At 38.8% G+C, this 27,500-nt stretch overlaps 1 protein-coding gene across 1 annotated transcript in view; it reads left to right on the top strand.

Annotated features, from left to right (window-relative positions):
* Window positions 1-27,500, top strand: part of LOC122797954 — a 507,423-nt gene that overhangs the window by 15,754 nt on the left and 464,169 nt on the right. Inside the window, exons 2-3 of the mRNA XM_044066475.1 lie at window positions 15,644-15,736; window positions 20,130-20,261. The gene's annotated coding sequence lies outside the window, so the exon portion shown is untranslated. The remainder of the gene's footprint in view (window positions 1-15,643; window positions 15,737-20,129; window positions 20,262-27,500) is intronic.

Genomic DNA, 27,500 nt, shown 5'->3' with positions numbered 1-27,500 from the left:
AAGTTGTGGCTGTCTCTCTACAGACTACTTTTTAGAATTTCTTTGTAGCCATTGATAGCAGTGGGGGGAGTTTCAGCTTATCACTGACATTCTTGCCTTATATAAGTGGTACATTTTGAGTTATCTCTGCTTAATATCAGAGCTTTGGCCGGCTAACATCTACCTGAAATTAGCTGGACATGTAAGTGAATTTAAGTACACTTTTATCTGCTCTTTTGCATATAGTACTGTATTTAATTTATTTATTTGTTTTTTTTAACTGAGTATTAACTCAACTGAAGTTGTGGCTGTCTCTCTACAGAGTGCTTTTTAGAATTTCTGTGTAGCCATTGATAGCAGTGGGGGGCAGTTTCAGCTTATCACTGACATTCTTGCCTTATATAAGTGGTACATTTTGAGTTATCTCTGCTTAATATCAGAGCTTTGGCTGGTTAACATCTACCTGAAATCAGCTGGACGTATGAGTGAATTTAAGTACACTTTTATCTGGTCTTCTGCATATAGTACTGTATTTAATTTATTTATTTGTGTTTTTCACTGAATATATTCTTAATCATCCAAAGTTAAGATTAACTCAACTGAAGATTTGGCTGTCTCTCTACAGAGTACTTTTTAGAATTTCTGCGTAGCCATTGATAGCAGTGGGGGTAGCTTCAGCTCATCACTGACATTCTTGCCTTATATAAGTGGTAAATTTTCAGTTATCTCTGCTTAATATCAGAGTTTTGTTTGGATAACATCTACCTGAAATCAGCTGGATGTATAAGTTAATTTAAGTACACTTTTATCTGCTCTTTTGCATATAGTACTGTATTTATTTATTTGTGTTTTTCACTGAATATTAACTCAACTGAAGTTGTGGTTGTCTCTCTACAGAGTACTTTTTAGAATTTCTGTGTGGCCATTGATAGCAGTGGGGGGTAGTTTCAGCTTATCACTGACATTCTTGCCTTATATAAGTGGTACATTTTGAGTTAGCTCTGCTTAATATCAGAGCTTTGGCTGGCTAACATCTACCTGAAATCAGCTGGATGTATAAGTGAATTTAAGTACACTTTTTTCTGCTCTTTTGCATATAGTATTGTATTTAATTTATTTATTTGTGTTTTTCATTGAATATATTCTTAATCATCCAAAGTTAAGATTAACTCAATTGAAGATGTGGCTGTCTCTCTACAGAGTACTTTTTAGAATTTCTGTGTAGCCATTGATAGCAGTGGGATAGTTTCAGCTCATCACTGACATTCTTACCTTATACAAGTGGTAAATTTTGAGTTATCTCTGCTTAATATCAGATCTTTGTTCGGCTAACATGTACCTGAAATCAGCTGGATTTATAAGTGAATTTAAGTACACTTTTATCTGCTCTTTTGCATATAGTACTGTATTTAATTTATTTATTTGTGTTTTTCACTGAATATTAACTCAACTGAATTTGTGGCTGTCTCTCTACAGAGTACTTTTTAGAATTTCTGTGTAGCCATTGATAGCAGTGTGGGGTAGTTTCAGCTCATCACTGACATTCTTGCCTTATATAAGTGGTACATTTTGAGTTATCTCTGCTTAATATCAGAGCTTTGCCTGGCTAACATCTACCTGAAATCAGCTGGACGTATAAGTGTATTTAAGTATGCTTTTATCTGCTGCTTTGCATATAGTACTGTATTTAATTTATTTATTTGTGTTTTTCACTGAATATATACTTAATCATCCAAAGTTAAGATTAGCTCAACTGAAGTTGTGGCTGTCTCTCTACAGAGTACTTTTTAGAATTTCTGTGTAGCCATTGATAGCAGTGGGGGGAGTTTCAGCTTATCACTGACATTTGTGCCTTATATAAGTGGTACATTTTGAGTTATCTCTGCTTAATATCAGAGCTTTGGCCGGCTAACATCTACCTGAAATCAGCTGGATATGTAAGTGAATTTAAATACACTTTTATCTGCTCTTTTGCATATAGTACTGTATTTAATTTATTTGTTTTTTTCACTGAATATTAACTCAATTGAAGTTGTGGCTGTCTCTCTACAGAGTAATTTTTAGAATTTATGTCTAGCCATTGATAGCAGTGGGGGCTAGTTTCAGCTCATCACTGACATTCTTGCGTATATAAGTGGTACGTTTGGAGTTATCTCTGCTTAATATCAGAGCTTTGGCTGGCTAACATCTACCTGAAATCAGCTGGATGAATAAGTGAATTTAAGTACACTTTTTATCTTCTCTGTATTTAATTTATTTATTGTTGTTTTTCACTGAATATTAACTCAACTGAAGTTGTGGCTGTCTCTCTACAGTTAGTTCCCCACCCTCCCTCCCTGTTTTTTTTTTTTGGTGTTACTGTTGGTGGCTTTGAAATTGCCCGCCCCTCTTGTAAGTTTGTATTTGGATACTCCTTCTAGGCCCATCTCATTTGCTCACTCAACTGCAGTGAGATCATATTCTGATTTCAGGCACTCCTACTGTGTACAAAGACAGCATTTGGGATGGACAACCCCTGTAGCATCTCAGTCCTGCTCTGTTCCCTCCCTCAGAAAATAAAATAAAATAATATATATATATATATATATATATATATATATATATATATATATATATATATATATATTGTATTCAGCTGCTCTTACTGTAACTCTCTTAGTTGTTCTTCTGCATGCTGTTATCTGTTCAGTCACTCTTACTCTGCACTTATTACTGCTTGTTATTAGCCTTCTGATTTACTGCCTTCTGCACTTGTTTTTTAGTCATTTCTTAATTTAATTGCATTTATTTGAACTGTATTTGCCGTAGTGTTGCTACACACTCAGGTGTGCTTGCCTGCACTACAATTTGAATTGTATTTACTGCTGTTTTAGCTGCTTTTCTGTAACAAAAAAAAATTCTAAGCTTGTTTCCTGCCTTTCCTGTAACTAGTCAAGTCCAGATACAGACTTGCTGTATCCAGAACTGTTGGTAAGCTTCTGAGCCCCCCCAAGACTTTCTGTGTTGGAGGGAAGCCTTCTAGCTTATCAGTGGGAGTGGTAAGCACTAGGTAGCCTATCTATCATGGAAAGAGTGAGATTTGGGCCTGAAATTGTAGTTCATTGGCCGTTTGGGCAGTTTTTCCATCTCTTTCTACTTTCTGGTTAAAAGCCCATTTTGCGTTTGGACCCTGCCTTTCCTATAACTAGTGTAGTCCAGGTACAGATTTGTTGTGTCCAGGACTGTTGGTAAGCTTCTGAGCCCCCCAAGCCCTTCTGTGATGGAGAGAAGCCTTCTAGCTTATCAGTGGGAGTGGTAAGCACTAGGTAACCTATCTACCACAGGAGGAGTGGTTTCTGGCCCAGAAATTATAGTTTATTGGCCGTTTGGGAATCTTTTCCATCTCTTTCAACCTTCTGATTTAAAAGTCTGCATTTGCACTTGTATCCTGCCTTTCCTGTTACTAGTCTAGTCCAGGTATAGATTTGCTGTATCCGGGACTTTTTGTAAGCTTCTGAGCCCCCCCAAGCCTTTCCGTGTTGGAGGGAAGCCTTCTAGCTTGTCAGTGGGAGTGGTAAGCATCAGTTAGCCTATCTACCACAAGAGGAGTGGTCCCCAGCCCAGAAATTGTAGCTATTAGCTGTTTGAGCAGTTTTTTTCCATCCCTTTCAACTTTCTGGTTTGAAAGCCACACTTGTGCCTGATTCCTGCCTTTCCTATAACAAGCCTAGTCCGGTTACAGATTTGCTGTATCCAGGATTATTAGTAAGCTTCTGTGCTCCCCAAGCCTTTCTGTGTTGGAGGGAAGCCTTCTAGCTTATCAGTGGTAGTGGTAAGCACTAGATAGCCTATCCTCCATGGGAAGAGTGAGTTTTGGCCCAGAAATTGTAGTTTATTTAGCCGTTTAGGCAGTTTTCCATCTCTTTCAACTTGCTGCCTTAAAAGCCTGCATTTGTACTTGTTCCCCACCTTTCCTGTAACTAGTCTAGTCCAGGTACAGATTTGCTGTATCCAGGACTGTTGGTAAGCTTCTCTAACCCCCCAAGCCTTTCTGTGTTGGAGGGAAGCCTTCTAGCTTATCAGTGGGAGTTGTAAGCATTAGGAAGCCTATCTACCACAAGAGGAGTGGTTCCTGACCCAGAAATTGTAGCTGTTGGCCGTTTGGGCAGTTTATTTTCCATCTCTTTCAATGTTCTGGTTTAAAAGCCGCACTTGCATTTGTTTCCCACCTTTCCTGTAACTAGCCTAGTCCAGATAGAGAGTTGCTGTATCCAGGACTGTTGGTAGGCTTCTGAGCCCCGCAAGCCTTTCTGTGTTGGAAGAAAGCTTTCTAGCTTATCACTGATAGTGATAAGCACTAAGTAGCCTGTCTACCACAAGAATAGAAGTTCTTGGCCCAGAAATTGTAGTTTATTGACCATTTGGACAGTTTGGCCGTCTCTTTCAACTTTCTGGTTTAAAAGACCACATCTACGCTTGTTTCCCATCTTTCCTGTAACTAACCTACTGGATAGCACTAAAAAGCCTTAAACTGATGCAAGCCTTCTAGCTTAGAAGAGAGAGAGTCTGGAGTGATTAAGTATCAGTTTTCTGTACTTTCTTGCTGTACTTAACTGTTTTCCGCCTATATGCAGATTTTCCAACGTTTATTGTGATTTAAAAGCTTGTTCTTTTCACATATTGTACTTATTTGACTGCCTGCACTTTTAAAAAGTTGTTTTTTGTCTAAATAATTTGTTTAACTGATGTAGGCTACACACTAAAGTGTGATAGCCTTTTCTGATCATTTGTAGTTGTTTAAAGCTGTTTTAAGTGTATTTTTTTTACTGTTTTTGCCTTATCTTTTTAAAAAAACAAAAAAAAAATTCCTTGTTTCCTGCCTTTCTAAACTAGTATAGTCCAGTTTTCAGGCTAGCGCTGAATTCAGGGCTGTGATACTAGTTTCTGAGTTGCCCATACTTTACTTGGATAGAAGGAAGTTTTTCTTTTCACCTGTGAGAGAGGGAAGCTTTGAGCAACCTATCTGTCCCTGGAGGAGTGGTTCCAGCCCAGAAGTTAGTAGTTTATTGGCCATTTTGGGCTAATTTCTATCTCTTTCATTTCCCTACTATAAAAACCGCGTTTGCACGTTTTTTCATACCGGGCAGTGCCGGTTAGCTACAGTTAAATTATTCCTGGCTCCACTAAGTCTCCTCTTCAGTTTTCCCTTGAAACTAGTCTAACTCTCAACCCAAGCACTCAAAAAGCATCTTACAGCCCAGCACTTGCTCAGACCTAATAGCAAGCACTAATATACCCTGACACTGATTGCCCAGCAGGGCAAGGCTCTTTATTCACCCCTCACCAACCAAGTGACTAAGCAGCTCACCCTACTATTCAGGCATGACCAAAGGGAAACTTCAGATGCACTCTCCAGTCCAGCTGGTGAATCTGGGTATCCTGAGGCAATGTTACAACTGCCTCATGTACACAGACAACCCTCTCCTCCTACCACTAAACACTAACATATGTGAGAGATGCAATTATACAGCCAAACTGGAAGCTAAGCTGTCTCCACCCAAGACTGGAACAGACAATCAAGAAGAGAAGGTTAACACTTGCACCACACCTCCAGCCGCACACAGACCTACTAAAACAGCACTGGCAAAAATACACATAAATGCACAAAATCATACTCGGAGGCTCTAAATAAAAACCTGCAAAAGCATCAGAGACCTCCAAAGCAGACACCCAAACAACTTGCACTTCCCATCACAAACCAGACAATACAAAACACAGAATTAGTGTGCCACACAATCACAGCCCTTAAGGTGAAATAACATACCTAACACACTAGTAATATAATAGGTGACTCTATAGTCAGGCACACTGATGTCCCACTCATTAGGCTGGACAAGGAGATGATTACTGTTAGCTGCCTGTTGGGATCCAGAATCTGCCACATAACACAAGCACTCAGGTCACTCCAGAACAAGTACAAATATGACTCTGTCATTGTTCATGTTGGTGTGAATGACCTGAGATGTACCTCCCTGGACTACATGAAAAGAGACATGGAAGAACTCTCTAATCATGCAGCCCAGGCTGGTATGACCCTGACCCTGAGTAGCATCCTGCCCTCACCAAGAATGATACCTCAGTAAAAAGAAAAAAATGATCAATTTCAACATTTGGTTAAGCTTCTGGTGTCATTCAAAGGGGATCCAGTGTCTGTCAGCCTGGGACAACATGCTTGACAAGATGCGTTGCATCACAAGAGATGGCTTGCACCTGTCACCCCTAAGCTTTTGAATACTGGCCAAGGCTCTTGCTGCCCACACAGTGCATTTTTTAGGCAAGGCTCAAAAGTCAAACCCACCTCCGTAAACAGCACAATTAACAAAAAATTGAGGGTTATGCTACTCAACGCCAGGAGTTTAAATCTCAAATTGCACATGCTCGAAGCACTCCTCAGTATGGAGAACGTCGACATCTGTGCAGTAACTGAAACTTAGTTCAAGGCTCCAGAGAGCACCTCAGCACAACCAGGCTACAACTCATACCACACGTTTCGGCCACAGAACACAGACCGAAACACAAAAGGAGGGTGTGTATCCATATTCATCAAGGATACCTACACTTCCAGGTTAGTGGTGCTGCATGATACCTCTGAGATCATCCATGTGCAACTAACATCAGGCAAATCTGCAATGCAAATTGTAGCTTGCTACAGATCACCCTCCATGACCCAGGACCACCACTCCACCTTTCTGGAGACACTGGAAAACATGAAGGTCCTACCGAACACCCTGATATTGGGCAATTTCAATAGCCCTACCATTCACTGGGAAAACTACTCGAGTACAAATTCCCAGGCCCAGCGCTTCCTGGAATTCATCAACTCAAATGCCCTGGATCAGCTGGTAAACTCCCCTACCAGAGGTGAAAACATATTGTACCTGGTCATCACCAACATGGGTGACAGGTGTTCCACACTGGAGGTCAACCCGTCACTGGTTAGATCAGACCATAAACTAATCACTCTGGATGTCCACACCCCACCACCACTTCCAGCTAAGGAAACCACAGTAAAAACTTTTCTAAAGCAAACTTCACCTTACTTATGACTGAGGTGTTAAGTTTCACAGCTTCCACGCTAAAGGATAATGCTGCCCAAGGTGCAGAAACCTTTACAAATGCACTTTATGAGCACCTACAAGGATGCATGGATCATGCCATCCCTAGCAAAACCAAAACTCACTCCTCTAAGAGAAGGAAACCAGTTTGGTGGACCCCTGCAATAAACAGGCTGTACAATAGAAGGAGGAAACTAGTTCAGAAAAAAAGCAAATCCCAAGAAGGAAAGATATCCCTGATCAGTATCAGTAAGAAACTAAGGTCTCTCATGAAATCATCCAAGGCTAACTTCGAAAGAAAAATAGCCAAGGATTCAAAAGATAACCACAAAGCCTTCTTTAGCTATGTTAAGAATCTAAGTGGCAACTCACGGATATGCACTAAACTACTGCAAAATAGCACAAAATATACTGAACCTACTGATATTGCCAACATCCTGGTAGATAGTCAGTGCAAATTTCACCCCCCCTCTCACCTCCAAAAGGGCCCACAACAATACCGGAAAAGTGTAGTGTCCCAAAAATCACAGACGCACAGGTGAAAACAGCCCTTTCAAAAGCCAAAAACACAGTATCAATGGGACCAGATGGTGTTCCAGGCTGTGTCTTGAATGAACTACAGAATGAACTAACCCCCCCCCCCCCCACCTAAACACGCTGTTCAACCTCAGCCTCTCCCCAGGCTACGTGCCCATAGAATGGTGCACAATAGCGGTTATTCCTCTCCACAAAGGAGGGATCACATCTGACCCTGGTAACTATTGCCCCATAAGCCTGACTAGCCTGGACTGCAAGGCTATGGAGTGCATCATCATTGAACTCATTAACAAAGACATTGTTAACCTCCAAACACTTGACCCGACCCAGTTTGGCTTTGTTAAGGGCAGATCATGCCTACTAAACCTGGTTGACTTCTTCGAGACAGTCACCAAGGCCATAGATGAGGGAAAGGTGGTTCACACAGCCTACCTTGACCTTGCCAAGGCTTTCGACACCATTCCCCACTCGGGTATTACAGAAAAACTCACCAGCCTGAACATAAATCCCTATGTCACGAGATGGGTTGCTAACTGGCTTACAAACAGAAGTCACACAGTAAGAATAGAGGGCTCCAGGTCCGACTCTAAACCAGTCACAAGTGGTGTCCCTCAAGGCTCGGTCCTGGGACCCCTACTGTTCGGCATATACTTCTCAGAAGTACAGGCAAACACAGGAGGACTATGGCTAACCAAGTTCACCAATGACTGCAAACTGGGAGCTATAATTGACTCTCAGGCTGACACGGACATCCTCCAACAAGGCCTTACTGAGACGGACATCTGGTGTCAAAGTCATGGTCTCAAGCTAAATACCAAAAAATGCATAGTCATCCCATTTGGGAAAAACAAAACACCCATGAATTACCACATAGCTGGTGGCCCCCTTAATACAGAAGAGGTATTAAGAGATCTGGGTACCCAGGTAGATAGTAATCTCTCCTTTGACAATCATATTGCCAAAGTAGTTAGGAAATCCTTCTGTGTGGCCCATCTAATTACTAAAGGGTTCGCATCTAGAAATAAAGAGGTTACAGTACCCCTCCACTCATTAGACCCATCATAGAGTACAATGCCCCATTTGGGATGTACCTCACAAGACACTTCCAACAGCTGGAAAGACCACAAAAGTACCTCACCAAGAGGATTACTGGCCTCAAACATATGTCCTATGCAGCCCGACTGAAAAAACTCCGGCTGTACTCAGTGCCATATTTCTTATTCAGAGGTGATCTCTGCCTGACTTACAAAGCCATGTCCAACTCAGAATTGATGGACATGCTCCACCTAAAGAAATCCAAGTCACTGCGAGCCACGCGCTCTAGTGAGCTAAACCTCACCACAACAATAAATAGAACATGCTGGAGGGATAGATTCCTGTCACAGGAATCAAGAAATCCAAGTCACTGCGAGCCACGCGCTCTAGTGAGCTAAACCTCGCCACAACAATAAATAGAACATGCTGGAGGGATAGATTCCTGTCACAGAGACTCCCCATGCTTTGGAACAAAATTCCAAATTACATCAGGCAGAGCCTTTCACTAACACTCTTCAAGAGAAACCTTGACAAGTGGATGAGTAATAGAAAATACACCCCATTTCATTGGCTCTGCTTGACAGAGGATCAGTTAATTAATGGGGCGGCAAAAGCCGACACACTCTGACTAGGCTTATAAATGCCCTCAGGCAGATAGCCTAGTACCTACCTATGAACCTATGAATCTATGAACTAGAGTAGAAGCTTCTTCTGGTTATGTGTGCCTCATGTGGTAGCATAAAGACCTTGCAGGGCTTACTCAGTGCAGTTAGAAATTCATACTTGCCTTAATAGAAAAAGAGACCAGCACAAAGTCTCTGGGCATAGGCTACCTAGTAAACTCCAGACTTTTATAACATTTTTCTTAAGACTTGGGGCGTTTTTTATGAATATCGCTCCTAACAGGTACTGTGCTGATACCAATTACTTTTGACTTTGGTGTATATGTTCTGCTTTTCGTGCAGGCTTACTATATTTGATTTTACCATCATTCGGATTATTCCTGGCACTATACCACTATTTGGAACATTATTCTGAGTCTTGATATCGTAGGCGCTATAAAAGATATAAATCCACTTCTTGTGGACTACAATTTATGGACAGATTCATCGTGCTTTGGACTTTATATAGTTAATTAATATTTTTGATCCCTAATAGACAGTGTATGCCTTACTTTTTGATTTATATCATGTATTTGTTTAATTCTTGTTTATTTAAGGGACACTGTTCTGTTTTCTAACCATTTAGCAATTACAGCATGCTAAATATGTTAGTAATAATTTTTGGTCTTAACTATGTTTTTTTACTATGATTAATACACAATTTAAAGGGGTTCAACCTTATTTAAAATAGCTGTTCTAGCTAACATTAGTCTTAAACTCAGTGCCACTTAATTTTTGTTATGGTCTATTGGATAGGTCAATATTTTCCCATCTGTATCCTATTGCTTATAGTATATGACTGCTTTGTGATTCATAAGAAGCAATATTTTGTTAGCCATTGTGATTTTCACATACATTTTGGCTGTCTTTTATACATTTAGGGATGTTTCTTGGATTTGCAGATATATTCATATAGATTATTTAGGAATATGATAACAATTGACCATTAAGGTTATGTATATTGAATTATGCTTATAATAATTCAGATTTTTCATCTCAATTTATCCAATTGATATCATATAAGTTGTCCATTCTAGTTCTGACCCAAATACTTGCTGTTTAAGATTACCCATTGGGTTTATATATCTTCTTACAACTATTGATTTATGTGTGATTTTGCACTGGAGGTAAGCTATTTGTGGATATATACACATTCAATATAAACGACCTGGCGCCTCACTATCTGTATATATATATTTTTTTCCATCTACTTTTTTCTTCAGTCCATATTCTTATTTGGTTGAACAAAATAAGGGAGTTATCTCCAACCCTATATATTTTCACAGACACGTATGAGTTTAGTGATATGTCCTTTATGGTGGCAGAGACGAATGGTCAGCTACCCTTTCAAATTCCAACCAAATAATTTTGTTTTTTTCAATTTATTTATCCTTTATGTTAGCAGAGATGAAGTGTCGGCTATCAGAAGAGTTATACTGAATTGATTCACCACTGATTGTAAGGGACATTTAGACAAACTTCTAATGTTTGTTATCAAGCTTAAGGTTTAACATATGGACATTTAAGAATCTCTATATAAAGTGTGTGGTTGTTTGAGTTGTTGTATCAGACATAAATAACCTTGACAGTTATTATATTGGGCTTGCTCAGTGCTTCTTCATACATTTCAATAAGAATAGATATTTTAGTTCACAGCAATAGTCTTTTTTGGGTCAAGAACAGGATTGTGACATACTATTTAGTATGGATTTGAGTAGAATTTTGCAAGGACTTTCAGCTGATAAGGATAACCTTGATGCTTTTGGTTTTAATACCAATAATTTACATAACCCAACTAATAGTGCAGTTGATGTTAGACAGAGATGTGGGTCCGTTTTTCAAAAACTAAACAGAAATATGAAGTCCCTAAGATCAAACATCTGGCACTTGAAATTATTCAAGGCCTACAAACTTAAAGATATCACATCAAGGGGTCTTAGGATTCGTCTTCAACCTCTGGTATCAAGTGTTGATACCCAGTTGTCACAGGATTGGGCTTCAGCTCAACATCAGGCCTCAATGCTTTTTGTTGACACCCTAGCTAGTTACTATGAGAGAACTATTGAATCTCAAATAGCAGAAATTCAAACATTTTGTTTGGAAGCTCAAGTATTTGCAACTGAAGTTTTTTTCCAGGAACATATTTCTGATTTAGCCAAAGACTTAGCCAATTTAGAACAACAATTGATGAAGAGGAAAATACATAAATTCAATAGGGATTTAGCTGATTATGACAAAGGCAAACCTTTTGTTACATCCAAGAGTGTTAGGTTCACTGATAGAACTAACAAAAATAATAAGGGCAGGAAAAGGCCAAGATCTATATTGAGAAGGACAGACTCTACCCTCAGCAGCACATCAGAGGATGATACCTCATCTGTTACAGATTATGATGTCCCCTCACGCCAGGCGTCCCCAGCTGCTAAGAGAAAGCAGCCGGTCCCTTTAGACACGAGACATGCAGGGGAGGCAGGAAGCACAGAAATAGATACAGGAACAGCCACTCTGCAGGCCTTACTACAACAAATTGTGAAACAGTGAATAATGTTCACAACATTTCATCATTTGAATTATTACCTGTACACTACCAAGTATTGAATAAAGGCCTCAATTTTATCCCCACTGCACCTGTTTCTGAATATAATTTGTTACAAGATGTCAATGGATTTTGTAGATTTTTAAATCTTAAGTTATTTTTTTCAGGTCATGACAATACTCAAAGATCTACTGGTTTCAAATTTGGGAAATCAACTTTTACACCACCTATGGACAAACATGTTTCTATCTTCAAAGAATGTGTCATGAAAGATCTACACTTTTCAACATTATATCAACCCAATAGAAATAATCTTACTCAAGCCGAGAGATCTGCTCTTTCCGAGCTTCAACATAATCATGACATTGTCATCACTCCAACTGATAAGGGGGGAGGAATTGTGGTTATGGATCATTCCAAGTACAAGGCTGAGGCTCAAAGACAACTGTCTGATACTCGCTATTACATACAGATGGTTGTAGATCCCACACCTAACTTTAAGGCACAAATTGATTCCTTTCTGGATCTGGCAATTGTGGAGGGCATTATTACTAAACAGGTTGGTAAACAACTTAAAGTGGATGAACCTATGCCACAATACCTATACTTTCTTCCAAAAATACATAAAGATTCCAATAATCCCCCAGGTAGACCTATTGTCTCTGGTAGAGGATCTTTAACTGAACCACTATCCGCTTTTCTAACTTATTATCTGAAGCCATTATTACCTATAGTCAGATCAAGGATTCAAGACACTACAGAATTTCTGAATATCATCCAGGATTCTCAGTTAGAAGCGCATTGGTGGCTATGTACATTAGATGTTTCATCCTTATATACAAGTATCCCCCATGATGCTGGTATTTTGGCCATTTCATATTGGTTGGATAAATCGGAATTATATTCCACTGGTTTTAACAATTTTCTGGTGAAACTTACTGAATATGTGCTGCGCAAAAACATTTTTTTACTTTGATGGAAAACCATATTGGCAAATTAAAGGTACGGAAATGGGGGCATCCTTTGCCCCCATATATGCAGATTTATTTATGGGATTCTTCGAACAATCTTTCATATATGATGTCCATCAGAACCTTTATATCAACCATTTAGATATCTGGAGAAGATATCTAGATGATTGCTGGATGGTGTGGCGTGCTAATAAGGACCAGGTGGCTGATTTTGTAGGTTATCTTAACAACAATCCTTTTGACATACAATTTATTGTCAACATAGAGCATCAAGAGATTGTCTTTTTGGATGTTGTTGTTTCAAGACTTCCAGATCATACATTGGCCACCTCTATTCATAGGAAATTTCCTCAATATAACACATTGCTTCATGTAACCAGTTCTCATCCACGCCACATTATCCGTAACATTCCTAAATCTCAGTTTTTGCGCATGAAACGCATATGTTCTTCACAAGAACAACATCAAGCTTGTAGACAAGATCTGTCTAATAGGCTCATTAACCGTGGCTACTCAAAGCATCACATCTCTCATACCATTGACCAGATAAACCAGGTGACACGTTCAAACTTATTACAATACCAACATTTGAAACAAGAGGACAATTCTAATTCTGTCCAACCGATTAGGCTTGTAACAACCTTTGGAAACAACACATCCAGATTCAGGGAGATTATCAATAGACACTGGGACATACTAAAATCTCATGAATTTCTTAATGAGATTTTAACAGAGCAATGTGCTTTCTCATATCGCAGGGGACGCACTATACACTCTCATCTTACTCATTATAAGAGGTACACACCTGGGACTACTGTCCAAACTACCTTATTCGGTGATCCTTTGGTGGGTTGTTTTCCTTGTGGTCATTGTAGTGCCTGTCAACACATCTCAAAAACCAAGGAATTCTCTAGTAAAAATACATCACAAGTTTACAATATTACCATCTTTGGTAATTGTAGCTCAGATTGGGTTATTTATTTAGCCACCTGTACCTGTTCTGCTTTTTATGTGGGTCAGACATCTAGGCCAGTTAAATTAAGAATCAGTGAACACTTTAGTGCTATTAGAAACAAAAGTTTGTCTAATGCCCTATATAAACATATTACCAATCACCCTACTGCTGTTTTCAAATTTGTGATTATAGATAAGATTCAAATGCATAGGAATTTCAAAGCAGGTTGGCACACTAAACTCAATAACATGGAAAACATGTGGATAACCAGATTAGGAACACTGTTCAAACCTGGGCTTAATGAAATAGAATAACATGTTTACCAATATTTTGTTTGTGTGTATTTATTAAGGTTTTCACAATTTACAAGCATTTTGGTTGGCATTATTACTCCAAAAATATTATATTATATAGGTGATTTATCCTGTTAACAATAACAATAAGATTCATTCTTTTTCTTAACGTATAAATATGTTGATGATGCCAATCAGTTTTCTTTTTGTAATATATTGCTTTGGCTAATTTATATTTATAACTACTATTTCAGTTTTGTTGTTCTTTTTTGCTGTAATAATTTTTTATCATTATGTAGTAACTACTAGAAGATTTTTACTATTTATGCTTTATATGGAATGGTCATTGTATACATTTTTTCTGCAGTGTATCTTTAAATTTCTACTATATAAGACCAGGATGTTGGGAGCTACACAACTTTCTGATATGATTTTTTAGCATTGAAGAAGGCTTTGTATAGCCAAAACCGGTCTGCTTGCCGTTAGCCATTTATATGGCTTTAACTTTTTGAACAAATTAAATATTTTCCCTGCTATACCATTGTGCTGGTCCACATTCTTGTCTTACCCTTTGTTGTTGGTTTGGACCATGCACTTAGTCCCTCGTTGCATGGTTTTTGGTTTGTACCTAGTAAACTCTAACAAAACCAAACTGCAGAACATTTGCTGCTGTCTTGCATCAGCTTCTAAGCTATATGTACTGTACCATATGATACGATTTTGTAACAATACAATAGTAAATATTAAACAGTTCAATTAAACTGAAATGAAACAAAGTAGCAACGTATTCTCCCTTGGACTCGTCACCAGGGATACCCTTCCTGTCAGTATGGAGGACAGTTTATCTGCTATTACTCTTGTAGACACATGTCATCCACCTCACTTATATGTTGCATGTAAATAATTTACTCCAATCTCCTGACCCTAGAAACTTACAATGACAACTCCAGTTCTCTCATTCTGTTGGTTGGAATACCAAGCGTGGTTGTTTCAAGAATCTTGTTTGTCTTGCTAAGCTCTTTTGTGTAGGACAGTATTAATGTTTATTTACTGTTTATTTTTACTGTGATGTGCAGATTTGCTATTGTATTGAATAATTTGCTTAAAATATCTCTTGTATTACTGCGCTGCAACTTTTTTTGCCCATGGTTTGCGTTGCTGAAACAGTAACTCTGTAAATGAATAAATATAATAAAGTGTACTACAAATGTGGTTTTTGTGCGATACAGTAATATGTTATTTGGACTGAGGAGTAAGGAAAAAGTGCATTTGCCATATTAATGATACATCATTTTATAAGATTCACGTACTGTGATGATGTATAATGTTTGCAACTAAAGTGGTGTCATTGTTCTTTGTTTTTCATTTATATAAATGTAAGATTGCCTGTGTCACTCATAATTTAATAAAGATGTCTTGGAAAAAAAAGATTCATGCAGTAGTGAAATAACCGAGTGACATGTTAAAGCAAATTTCATCTTGTCTAATTGCTGTTCATATCAGATTAGTACCTTAACAAGAATATTTAGTCTCTGCTTTCTTTAATTACAACATATTCTTCTTTCTTTCTTTCTTATAAAGGCTGAAAGTTTACAAACATTTCAGGTAGAAGCATTATGTGATGAGAACCAAATCTACTGTGGTAAATGTGAGAAGAAATGTGATGCTGAAATAGTAAGCTACATTTTTTTCTTTACTAGACCTGACATTCTTACTGATTGAAAAACATAATTTATAATAGATTCCTGAAGTTTACATAGTTACAAGATGTATGCACCTAACATTGCTACTTTCCAGAACTTGATTCTGAAGTTTTTTCTTGACTGTGTTGCCTGTTGTGTGTGGATTATATATGCCCTGCCAGTATTTACTTCCTTCCACATTCCAAAGACATCCCAAAAGTGAAATGGTGATCCTGTAAACTGCCTGATGGTGTGCTTGTCTTGTGTGTGTGTGTGTGTGTGTGTGTGTGTGTGTGTGTGTGTGTGTGTGTGTGTGTGTGTGTGTGTGTGTGTGTGTCTGTATGAGTGTGCACATGTCTTTGAGTGTATGCACGTATATGTGTGTGTGTGTGTGTGTGTGTGTGTGTGTGTGTGTGTGTGTGTGTGTGTGTGTGCGTATGTGTGTTATAGGTTCATAGCTGTTTATTAGGCTAACAACCACAAGGGCCTTTTTAAGCTTAGCCATACATCCCAAATCTCTGACAAGTTCTGATACCCTTGATAAGTGTAAGCATGGGTCTCGGAGATGAACCATTTACAGTTTACCTGTGTCCAATATAGATATAGGTGCCAAACCAGCGATGAATTTCTGGTTTTGCATCCAATTGTCCAAGTTGTACTTGAATTGGGTTAGGGTGAAACTCTGCTTTACATGGATGGGGCCTTGAGGTGGTCTGCGTAGGACATTTGCTTACACCATATATTCTTTTAGCGCAGAACCTCTGTGGACTTTCCAGCTGTTGGATATGCCTGGTTAGGTACATACCAAAGGGGGCATTATACTCAATGATAGGTCTGATGAATGCTGATTACAGTGGAACAATGACTTCCTTGGACTTAGATGTCATACCTCTGTTTATAAGTTGTGCAACATAGAATGATTTCATCCCCACTGTAGACACATGATGGTCAAAGGCTAAAATACTATCTATGAGTTTCCTTATGTCCGTAACTACTGGGTCAGCTCTAAGGGGTGTGTTGTCAATATGATAGTTACCAGGGATGGATGACTTCACAAAGGACACTATTATGCATTTCTTGGGATTTAGTTTTAGTATATGGCTCTGGCAGCAGTTGTTTGTCTGTGTCAGCCCCTCCTGCAGAACATTTGTGTCAGTGTGAGATTCATTGACAGCTCCTAATTTGCAGTCATCTGCAGATTTAATCAGCCAGAGACCGCTGACATTGGCCTTGACTTCTGAGATGTAAATGTCAAAAAGGAGCAGTCCAAGGACTGATCCACGAGGGACTCCACATGTGACTGACCTCATTGTAGAGGGGACTCCTCAAATCTAGCTTCCTGGGTCCTGTCTGTGAGCCAGTTGGCTGTCTGTCGGGTGACATACGAGTTTGTACGTAACCTCTTGAGTTTGTTGACAATGGCCAAGTGGAGTAGTGTCAAATGCTTTGGCCAGGTCAAGTCAGGCAGTGTGAACAATTATGCCCTCATCCATTGCTTTGGTGACTTTCTCAAAGAAGTCCACCTGGTTGAGTAGGCATGATCTGCCCTTGATGAAACCAAACTGGGTGGATCCAGTGTCTGGAGGTTTGCTATATCACTATTGATCATTTCCATGATAATTCTTTCCATGCTTTACATACAAGACTAGTGAGACTTATGGGTCTGTAGTTTCCCGGGTCTGTAGACGTCCCACCTTTGTGCAGAGAGATGACTGTTGCTGTTCTCCATTCATGAGGCTTCAAACTTGTTTGGAGGCTGTAGTTAAATAACAATTCCAGAGGCCCTGATAGGTCAAGTTTCATGCTATTTATAAGGCATCCTGGGATATTGTTTGGGCTCATTGATGCAGTGTTCTTGACCTTAGAGAAAGCATTAAGGACCTCTCCCCTAGTCATAGCAGGGGGAGTTATACTTGATGGCATTTCTTGAAGGAAGGTAGAGGGGGAGAGAGAGGGAGAGAGTCGGAATTTAATTTATTGGCCAATAGGTTTTCTATATCTTCTGGCTCAGTATAGGTGGCTCCATTTACAATGAGCTCTGCTCACAATTGTGTATTGCCTTTGAAGTTGCGAACATAACTAAAGAATGCCTTTTGGTTGTCCTTGGCCTTCTAAGCCAAATTCACCTCAAATATGGCTTTGGCAGACTTTATTTGTCCTCTGAGATGCTTATTTAGTTTGATGAGAGTGGTGGGTGCTGTACCTCCTATTTTTTGCCCTGATTTTCTTCCTTCTATTATACAGCCTACTGGTTTTGTGATTCCACCAGGGTGCCTTGTTTTTTAAGTTAGTTCTGTACTTCTTCCTGGTGGGTACAGCTGTCTCTATGCAGCTGTTAACATGCTTGTACAGGGTTTCTGTGAACAGTTCTGCATATGCAGCAGTGTTCTCAGGGTTTATTGGGGGGGGGGGGTTAAAATTTTGCCAGGTTATCACTTAATAGCAGGAGGTTAGCCTTAGATTAGTTCCTGAGTATTCCAGGTTTAGCTGGGGGTCCAGGTTTTATTTTAACTTCAAAGGAGACCATTTTGTGGTCTGACCTTACCAGGGAAGGCATTACTGTAGGGGGTGTGCAGCACTCTCCCATATTAGTCAGGACCAGATCCAGTATGGCTGAATCCCTGGTTGGTGTATGGACTGTCTGGTTCAGGGAGTTTGTGTTTACAAAATCCAGGAATCTCTGTGCCTGTACGTTTGGTGTCCTAAAGGATTCCCAGTTAACAGTGGGGTAATTAAAGTCACTCATGAATATGGTATTGGGTTGGATGTTTAGTGTTTCTAATAAGTTTAAATACTTGGTATAGGTTTCCTGGTTCATAGAGGGAGACCTATAGCTTGCAAGGAAGTGATATTGGATTTTGCCTGTGGTGATTTGAACATGGAGCAGCTCAAGTGCATTGTCCTGTCTGACCAGCCTTGAGGTATATTTATTTTTGATGTAAATAGAGACATCTCCACCTTTAGTCCCTGTCTGTGTATTAGCTGGTCAAAATATATGGAAGGCATTATAACCTTGCACTTTTGGTGTGCTCTCCATGGCTTTAAACCATGTCTCAGTGCCTGCACAGACATCAGCATTCCCTAGGGTGAAAAGAGCTTCAAGGGAGTGGAGTTCTTTGTTTAGACTCCTAGCATTGAGCAGTAATACCTTTAGATTTTCTTTGTTTTGATTTGCTATGTCAGAAGTACTTTCAGTTTGGCATTGTCTAAAAAAGGCACTATTTTGTGAAGACTGTGTTTTAGCTAATATTCAAAAGCCTAGAGGGGAGAGGTGCAGACCATGCCTGGCAAAGCAGTGTGGTCTGTTGACCATATTCTTCCAAGCTGACAAATATTGTACCCCCTTAGAATGATTAGAATGACACCAGAAACTAAGCCAATTATTACAGTTAATCATCTTTTGTTAGTATTGTGGCATCATCCTTGGAGAAGGTTAAATGCTGCTCAGTGTTAGCCTCGTACTAGCCTGAGACACATATTCCAAGAGCTCCATGATGTCTCTCTTCCTATAGTCTAGGGAGGTACATCTCAGGTCATTTACTCCCACATAGACTATGACTGGGTCATACTGATACATGTGGGCCAATGACCTGATTGCAAACATAATGTGGCGAATGCTGGCCCCTGATAAGCAACTGACCTTGACTTTCTCCTTACTCAGCCTGGTGAGAGGGATATCAGTATGTCTCATGATGGAGTCTCCAATGACCAGAAGTTTGGATTGTGTGGTGGCTTGCCATATGGGCTTAGAGGTACAGGCTCCATGAGATGTGGCTGTATGTGTTGATGTGGGTATTGTTTTGAAAGAGTGTATTTGAGGCTGCTGAGCATATTTGATGTGTACTTTGTGTAGGAGGTCTTTGTCAGTAGTGGTAAATTACAGTCCTATGTAATCAAGTCTCCTGCTTCAGTAGTCATGATTTTCATCTTTTCACCAGCTTTCTTCTGGAGTGGGAAATTATAGGGCTTCCTAAAATGGTATGACATACAATTAGCAAATGATCATCCATAAATTAATAAAATCTGTACAAGCAGTAATATATTTTGCTAAATACAGCAACCACAGTTCACATTGTGCATCTGTCCAGTACTTATATAATATACTGTGTATGATTACAGATAAGCTCATTATTAAAGGGAAAATAAGGTGTGTTGGTGCTCTAATGAGGCAGTGTGTGACTGTGGGAGTGCACACACAACATAGCAGATTAAATCAAGCCATTTGAATTTAATCCATGGGTTTTATCTCCTGGTATCATCCTTTTGCATACTCTGTGCTTGTCATTTTATACTGCAGTGTAATATGTTTTGCTGCTTTATATAAATATTTATTTTGCATGATTCACTTAGCATGTCTGTTTACCTTGAATATAATTATCTTTCAGCAATACTACCTCAAGTCTCTACCCGAAGTCCTGGTTCTTCAGCTGAAGAGGTTTTGTTTTGACTCGCGAAGCGATAGTTATGTGAAGGATGATGCTCCCATTTTAATAACAGAAAAACTAGAGTTTGAATGTGTGAGTATATACTGGCTTTTTAAACATTTTTCATAAATATAGAAAGAATCTGCTCAATCATGAGACACTGAAACCAGTACAAGAGGTCTGTGCAAATATTTTAAGAAAAGACAAATATAAATCTAATAAACTGATTGGTTCAGGCTTGTTAATTGTTGTAATATGACATTACACAGATTAAGACTTGCTGTACTGCCCTGTTGTAGAACATACAGATTATTTTTCACTATGTATAAAATGTCTGCACTGCTATACTGCGGTTCTAAATCAAAGCGGAGTTAGATCTGATTATGTACCACCAGTAATCATCACTAGTACAGTGCTTCAAATCCTTATGCATGTCATTACTGGAGAATGTCTCTCATTTGTTTTTGATTACGTCATTATTTACTGGTTAATTGTCTTGTACTGAATTTTTTAACTCTCACTTTCTCCACCCCCAGCTAATACTTGATCTTTCCAAATGCTGTCCAGATTGTTTTTTTGCTTAAATATTTTTATTGAATTATTTAAAATGAAATTTCTGTCCAATTTTGAGTAATTACAATCATGTGCAGGTCATTAACTGACAAACCTCACTATATTGTTGACACTGTAGCCCTAGCATCATTCCTCATTGGCTATATTGGTTTCTCACTGACATGTCTGAGAAAGGACGCAAACCGTTTGTTACTATTCTTTTTTTCTAAGACTTTTTTCTTAGTGCTTGCCACAGAATTCCCTCTCCTAAATTAATTATGTCCCTTATTTGCTAAGAATGACAACCAATAAAGAGTGATCTGTTTTCTAAATATTTTTCTGACTGTTGAAGTATTGTTTTACTCCTGCTAGGAAAGCCTGATTATTATTCAAAACATACACACTGAAAATCGCACAGTGCCATCAGCATGCACATTGTACATGGTGCATTACTAGTTAAACAAGTCCCCTCACAACAGATGCAGACAATAAAAACAAAAAAGACAAGCTGCTTGTTTTATGTAAACCTCCCTGTAGTATGTCCAGGTCTGCTCCTTCTTGTGCTTTTGGTATTATTAATTTTCAGTACTAACAGGACAAGAAGGGACAGACACAGACATACATTAGTGAGGTCTGCAGGAAGCAAGTACCTTTTCCTCTTTAATCCTATGTTTTTCTAATGTATTGTGCAAACATAGGAATGCACATGTCATAAGTATCCGCAGTACATCAGTAACCAAAACAAGAGACTGAAGGAAACTAAAGCACCATCATAAAATGGCATAGTTTAAAAAAAAGATAAGCGATTTCATGCTTAAACGATGCCATAGTATAAAAGCGATAATCTACTTCTGAGTGTATGTAATGAAGGATTTGCACGTTATTGTCTTTGTTTGATCACTTCGACTTCATCCTTAGCAACAAGCCACACCAACCATGGGTAAATCCTGCAATATCTATTCACAATTTTGTATTAGGTTGAATTTTGTGGAAAAACTATGCTTGAGGGACAGAGGCCTTGGATATATTTTAGATCAGTGATGAGTCAACTCTGCTTCTTAAATGTATGAAACTTAGATATTGCTGGGAAATTAAGGCAAAGTTCTCAAATCTGGTTCCTATTGGGACAGCTAGACCTCTGTCTTGACAAGCCCTATCGAATTCTGGAGACATACAGCTTTTCCAGAGTGCAAGGCTTAACTGTTTGTCATTTATGATTGGCACCCACATGCTAATGTGCAATCTCAAAAGCATGATTTGCTTCATTTTTGTTTAAAGACTGAGATTGTGGTATTCAAAGAACTCATTTTTGTCTGAGATTCAATGATCTTAGAGTTAACATATTATTGCAACACAGTTGTGCAGCAGTTAGTGTTGTCGCCTCACAGCAAGAAGTTCTCCACTTCGATTCTGGGCTGGGGTGCCTCCTGTGCACAGTCTGCATTTCCTCCCTGCATTCTTGTGGGTTTCCTCTGGGTACTGTGGGTTTCTCCCACATTCCAAAGACATATGTTGGGAGCATTTCTCCCTGGGTCTCCACCGAAAATGGCCTTTGTCCCAGCTGACTTTTCTGGTAAACAAATAATAAATAAAAGATTGCTGTATTTTAAACAACCCATGCTTCTCTCTGAGACACAGTTATCTCAGGGTTCGTATATTTAAGTATCATAGGGATGAGGACTGTAGCTGTTGATGTTGGAGGGTTAAGGATTGTGCAAAAACAATTTAACAGTGAAAAGGTTTGTTTTTATAATTAAAGACTTCATTTGTGGTATAAAAAATAGTGATAGCACTTCTGAGAGTCAGTCATTAATCTATCAAATATTAGTCACTGAGACAAATTGCTTTGTTGATATTTATAAACTGAGCATTGATGTTGGTGGATCCCTTTGCAGTGATCCTAGTTGTTTAAACTGATTAAGGATAAAATCTCTTATCCCAAGAGATCTCTGTGGTTGTAAAACAACTCATAGTGTTTTTGTGGACGGTATTTGTAGCCTAGACTGTCCTTTCACACAGAAGTTTTTATCTTCTGATGAATTTAATTTATGTACTTAATTATTTGTTACTAAGCTTAATCTTATTACAATGGGGATCTCAGATAACATTAATTAGGGTTATAGCAGTGGATATATAGAGCTGAACCTGCCTCCAGGTTGTTGTGAGTTTTCATCTCCTGATTATGATGACGTTTAACTCATTTGTTTTCAGTATACATTCTACTTATTTTTGTCCTGTCAAGGCAGCAGTGGCTTGCTTGGAGACAACAGGCACCATCTTTTAACACATTTTCCTTACCTCTTTTGTGGGTGGAGATTTTCTACCTCATCTTACAAAAATGCTAAAACAGGCAGGTTAGGATTCTGATAACCTGGATAATTATTGCCCAATCTGGAAGGTTCTCATAAAATAGTGTACTTTTAACAGGAAGCATACCTTAGAGATAATAAAATTAATGACCTATTCTAGTCTGTCTATATATATATATATATATATATATATATATATATATATATATATGTGTGTGTGTGTGTGTGTGTGTGTGTATATATATATATGTATATATATATGTATATATATATATATATATATATGTATATATATATATGTATATATATATATATATATATATATATATATGAATATATATACATATATATATATATATATATATATTCTTTTTTATTTTACTTTACACCTTTTCCACTATTCCATTTCATGGTAGGCATACTTTCAAAACACCCCTTAAGAAAAGGGAGAAGCAGTGCTATTATATTTTGGCCCCATTACATTTCACATTGGCATTTGATATGACAGATTACTGACTGGAGCATTGTTGCAGCATCAGGTTTGTAGTCCTGGGCTGGATTGACTCATACCATACTAGATGAACTTAGAGGGTAGTTTCTGGTGTTAATTCCTTAGCATTCAACACTTTTGACTGTGATGTTCCTCAGGGCTCCAGTCTCAGTCCCCTGTTGTGCACTGATTACATGTTGCCTTTGCGAGACAATATTTGAAGATATTACTGAAATGATAGCACTGCATTAGTAATAATATACAGATGATGTTCACCTTTATGTCTTATCCCTACAGAAATATCTATTTGCAGTTTAGCTAAAGACTTGCAATGTAACCAGTCAAGGATGGTCCATGATCTCTTGACGCTCAAACCCCCCAAGACAGCGGTGATAGCCATACATGCCACTCCAATGCATTCCATAATGTCGGTCTTGTCTTGTGATAGTGTCTGTACTAGACACGTATTGCAGTGTCTGTCAAAGGTGCATGATTTAGGAATGATCATTGATGACATTCTGTCACCAAGGACCCTGGCTTTAACTTTGGTAAAATCTGCCTGCTCATATCTCCAAAATATAAAGCAATCCCCTCTAATGGGATCTTTCTGATATGGAACTTGATCTCCTGTAGCCAGTTCTGAAGTCTCCATCCTGGCTACTTGCAGTGGTCCCAAAGTACCAACATGTAATGCCTGTTGTATAACACCTTCACTGGCTGCTTTTTTTGGCAATTTGTAAATGTGTACATTTTTTAAGTCCCTATTCTAGTGTATTTATCCACATGGCTTGAAACCATTCCTCCAGATGATGTCAGCGAACCAGATCTCAATGCAGTGTTTCTCAGGGGCTGCTAGCATTCCTAGTGGCATGTCTTGACTGTTTTGCAATCCAAGTAATTGCCTTTCAGGGTCTGTATTTTTGGAGCTAGCTGCCAAGTTGAATGAGAGGGTCTCTGACCCTTAGTGGCTTTAAGTACTCCTAAAAATCATATTTATTTGAACTTGATTTAAATAGCTATAGTTACACTGAAACACCATTATTGCTTATTAAACAATGCATATAATCCTCAGGTAATAGTGATTTTGTTTTATTTTGTATCATTGATCTGTTGCATTTCTTTAACTTAGTTGCTGCTAACTTGTTATGCAAGATGCTTAGGTATAAGTACTAAAATAAAGTTGAAGATGAAGCTGGTGCACTACATGTGCTGACAATTCCTCCTCCTCTTATCACTGTCCAGTATTACAGTCAATACTCATTTCCTTATCAATAGTGTCTTTTTGTAAGGAAACATGGATTACTGGAATAAAAGTTGGCATGTAATTCCTAGGAAAACAAAGCTGTATGTTTAGGAAATGATTGTAGAATATCTTTTGTGTGTGTGTGTGTGTGTGTGTGTGTGTGTGTGTGTGTGTGTGTGTGTGTGTGTGTGTGTGTGTGTGTGTGTCTGTGTGTGTAAACACAAGCACACATGAATTTGTTATCGTGTGTGTATGTAAACACAAGCATACATGAATTTGTTATTGTGTGTGTGTGTTTGTGAGAACACAAGCATGTATGACTGTGTTATTGTGTGTGTGTGTGTGTGTGTGTGTGTGTGTGTGTGTGTGTGTGTGTGTGTGTGTGTGTGTGTGTGTGTGTGCTCATGCACCCGTGTGTGAGTGAGAGAACACACGAATGTATGACTGTGATAGTGTGTGCTTGTGTGTGTGTGTATGTGTGTTTGTGTGTGTGTGTGTGTGTGTGTGTGCGCGTGCATGTGTGTGCATATGTGTGTTTATACAACCTTTGCTACATTTGCTTCAGCACCCATCCCCATAGTACATTTTTATCACACCATTAGTCCTGCTCCACTATTTCTTTCAGTTGATACCATTCTGTCTCCCTGCACATCTCCTGCATTACTGCTTTCCACTCAAACCATTCTTTTACCCTAGCAGAGGTGCTCTGTTGCCCCTTTCTAATCACCTCCCATTATTGCCCTTCCAGTCTTGCTGTTCTAACAATGTCTGTCATCCCCCTTCCTTACCTTACTAATCCTATTAAATCATCTATCCCCTTCCTACTACTCACTAGTCATGCAACACATGCTTCACTACCTTTCCCCCCATACCATGATGTCACCATGCCATCTCTATCCTACTACCTGTCCTCATTTATCAGAACGCCTTCCAGTCACCCCACCACTCCAGTTCATCATCTCTTGACCAGCTTTGTCTGTTCTGCTGCTCTACTATAGTCTCACATCACTTGTATCACTCCTCAGAAATTCCAACAGAATTTCCCACAATGCTGATGGCCTTAATGCTTATTATGTTTAAAGCTTTTGGCCTAGTGTGTGCTTGTGTGTGTGTGTATGTGTGTGTGTGTGTCACCATGCCATCTCTATCCTACTACCTGTCCTCATTTATCAGAACGCCTTCCAGTCACCCCACCACTCCAGTTCATCATCTCTTGACCAGCTTTGTCTGTTCTGCTGCTCTACTACTGTAATTTTTTGGCTCAATTTGTGTGTACTCTTTGCATATTGTTACCCTTACTTTCTTGTAATATCGCAAATGTACTTCTTCTTAAACTCTGGAGCTTAACTCCTCGGGCCTCTACTGAAAATGGACATGTATCCAGCTAGACTAGCCCGGTCAACAAATGTAAAATAAATAAAATAAATAAAAATTATTACTGTCATTATTCATTGGCTCATAGGTGATTACTAGGCTAATGACACAAGAGCTTTTATAACCTAGACAATAATATCCAGGATATGGCAATATTATATCTTAATTCCCCAGATATGGGATGGGGTAGTATCAAGGTAGTGGGTCTTTGGGTGTTGGAGCCATGAGTCATTTTACAGACTGCTTCTGTCCATAAGGAACATGGGCAGTAAACCAGGAGTGAATTTATGGTTCCCCATCTATTTATCCAAATTCTTTTTGAAGAGAGTGAGGGACGGGCTTTGTTTTACGAAGATGGGAAGTTTATTCCATAGATGAGGTAGCCTTTGGGATATGAATCTGTCATTCCAGCAAATTCTGTTAGAGCCACAAATAAAGTTCAGGTCCATGGAACGCATAACCCTCATAAAGTTTTTCTTGTGTCTTTGTAACATTTTCATCAGGGCTTGATCAGAGAATGCCTTGTAGGTCAAACATAAGTCACATCTCAAAAAAAAGATAAGAGATGAAGTAAAGGGAAAGAGTCTGTAGTTGGTCCACATAAGATGTGTCTTACGCTTTGTATTTTTTTTAGTGAGAAGCCTCTTGGTCCTCCTCAGTTGGTGTACATGCCGGATTAGGTACATGCAGAAGAGTGCATTGTACTTGATTGTGGGCCTGATCAGTTGCTGACTCATATGTGCCATTTATGGATTACCACAGACATCCATCCAGAATTGTGGAGACAGTAGCTGTAAGCATACTGCTAAAGTACGGAAATATCAGCCTCATATCTGATTTTTATTTACCTTCTGCTTTGTCACTCTTTGCCAGATGGCTGGAATCTATCACAGTCTTTCGTTATGCACTACGTATTAATCAGAATGGAGTGTTATGCACTATATCACATATGGTTAGAACACGGAATTGTACTGCCACTGATGTCTGCATCTTCACAGAAAACTTATAAAAATGTAGACCTTTATTCTGTTACTGAGGCTCTTGTTAGAAATCGTCTCAAGGCTTTTACTTCTTATTTTTACACCTTTTATACTGCCTTTTGTTTATGTCTTCCTTTGGACACAAGTATAGCTATGTAAAGCTTTAATAAACTGAAATCAGTGAATACTGACCACTTCATCCCCATAACTGAAAACTTCATTTTTTAAACGTTTATATGTCATGCACTGTAAGATTGTTTGAAATGAAACCAGATGACTGTTATCACAATGACTCAATTCACCCTGTATTGCATTTTCCTCAAAGTAAAAATTGTATTCATTAAATACTTGTGCGTGTGTGTGTGTGTGTATTGTGTGTGTGTG

The sequence above is a fragment of the Protopterus annectens genome, chromosome 3.part1 (genome assembly GCF_019279795.1).
Source record: "Protopterus annectens isolate FY-2018-M chromosome 3.part1, PAN1.0, whole genome shotgun sequence".
Taxonomy (NCBI): Eukaryota; Metazoa; Chordata; order Ceratodontiformes; family Protopteridae; genus Protopterus; species Protopterus annectens.
This window is presented reverse-complemented; position numbering and strand designations above follow the sequence as displayed.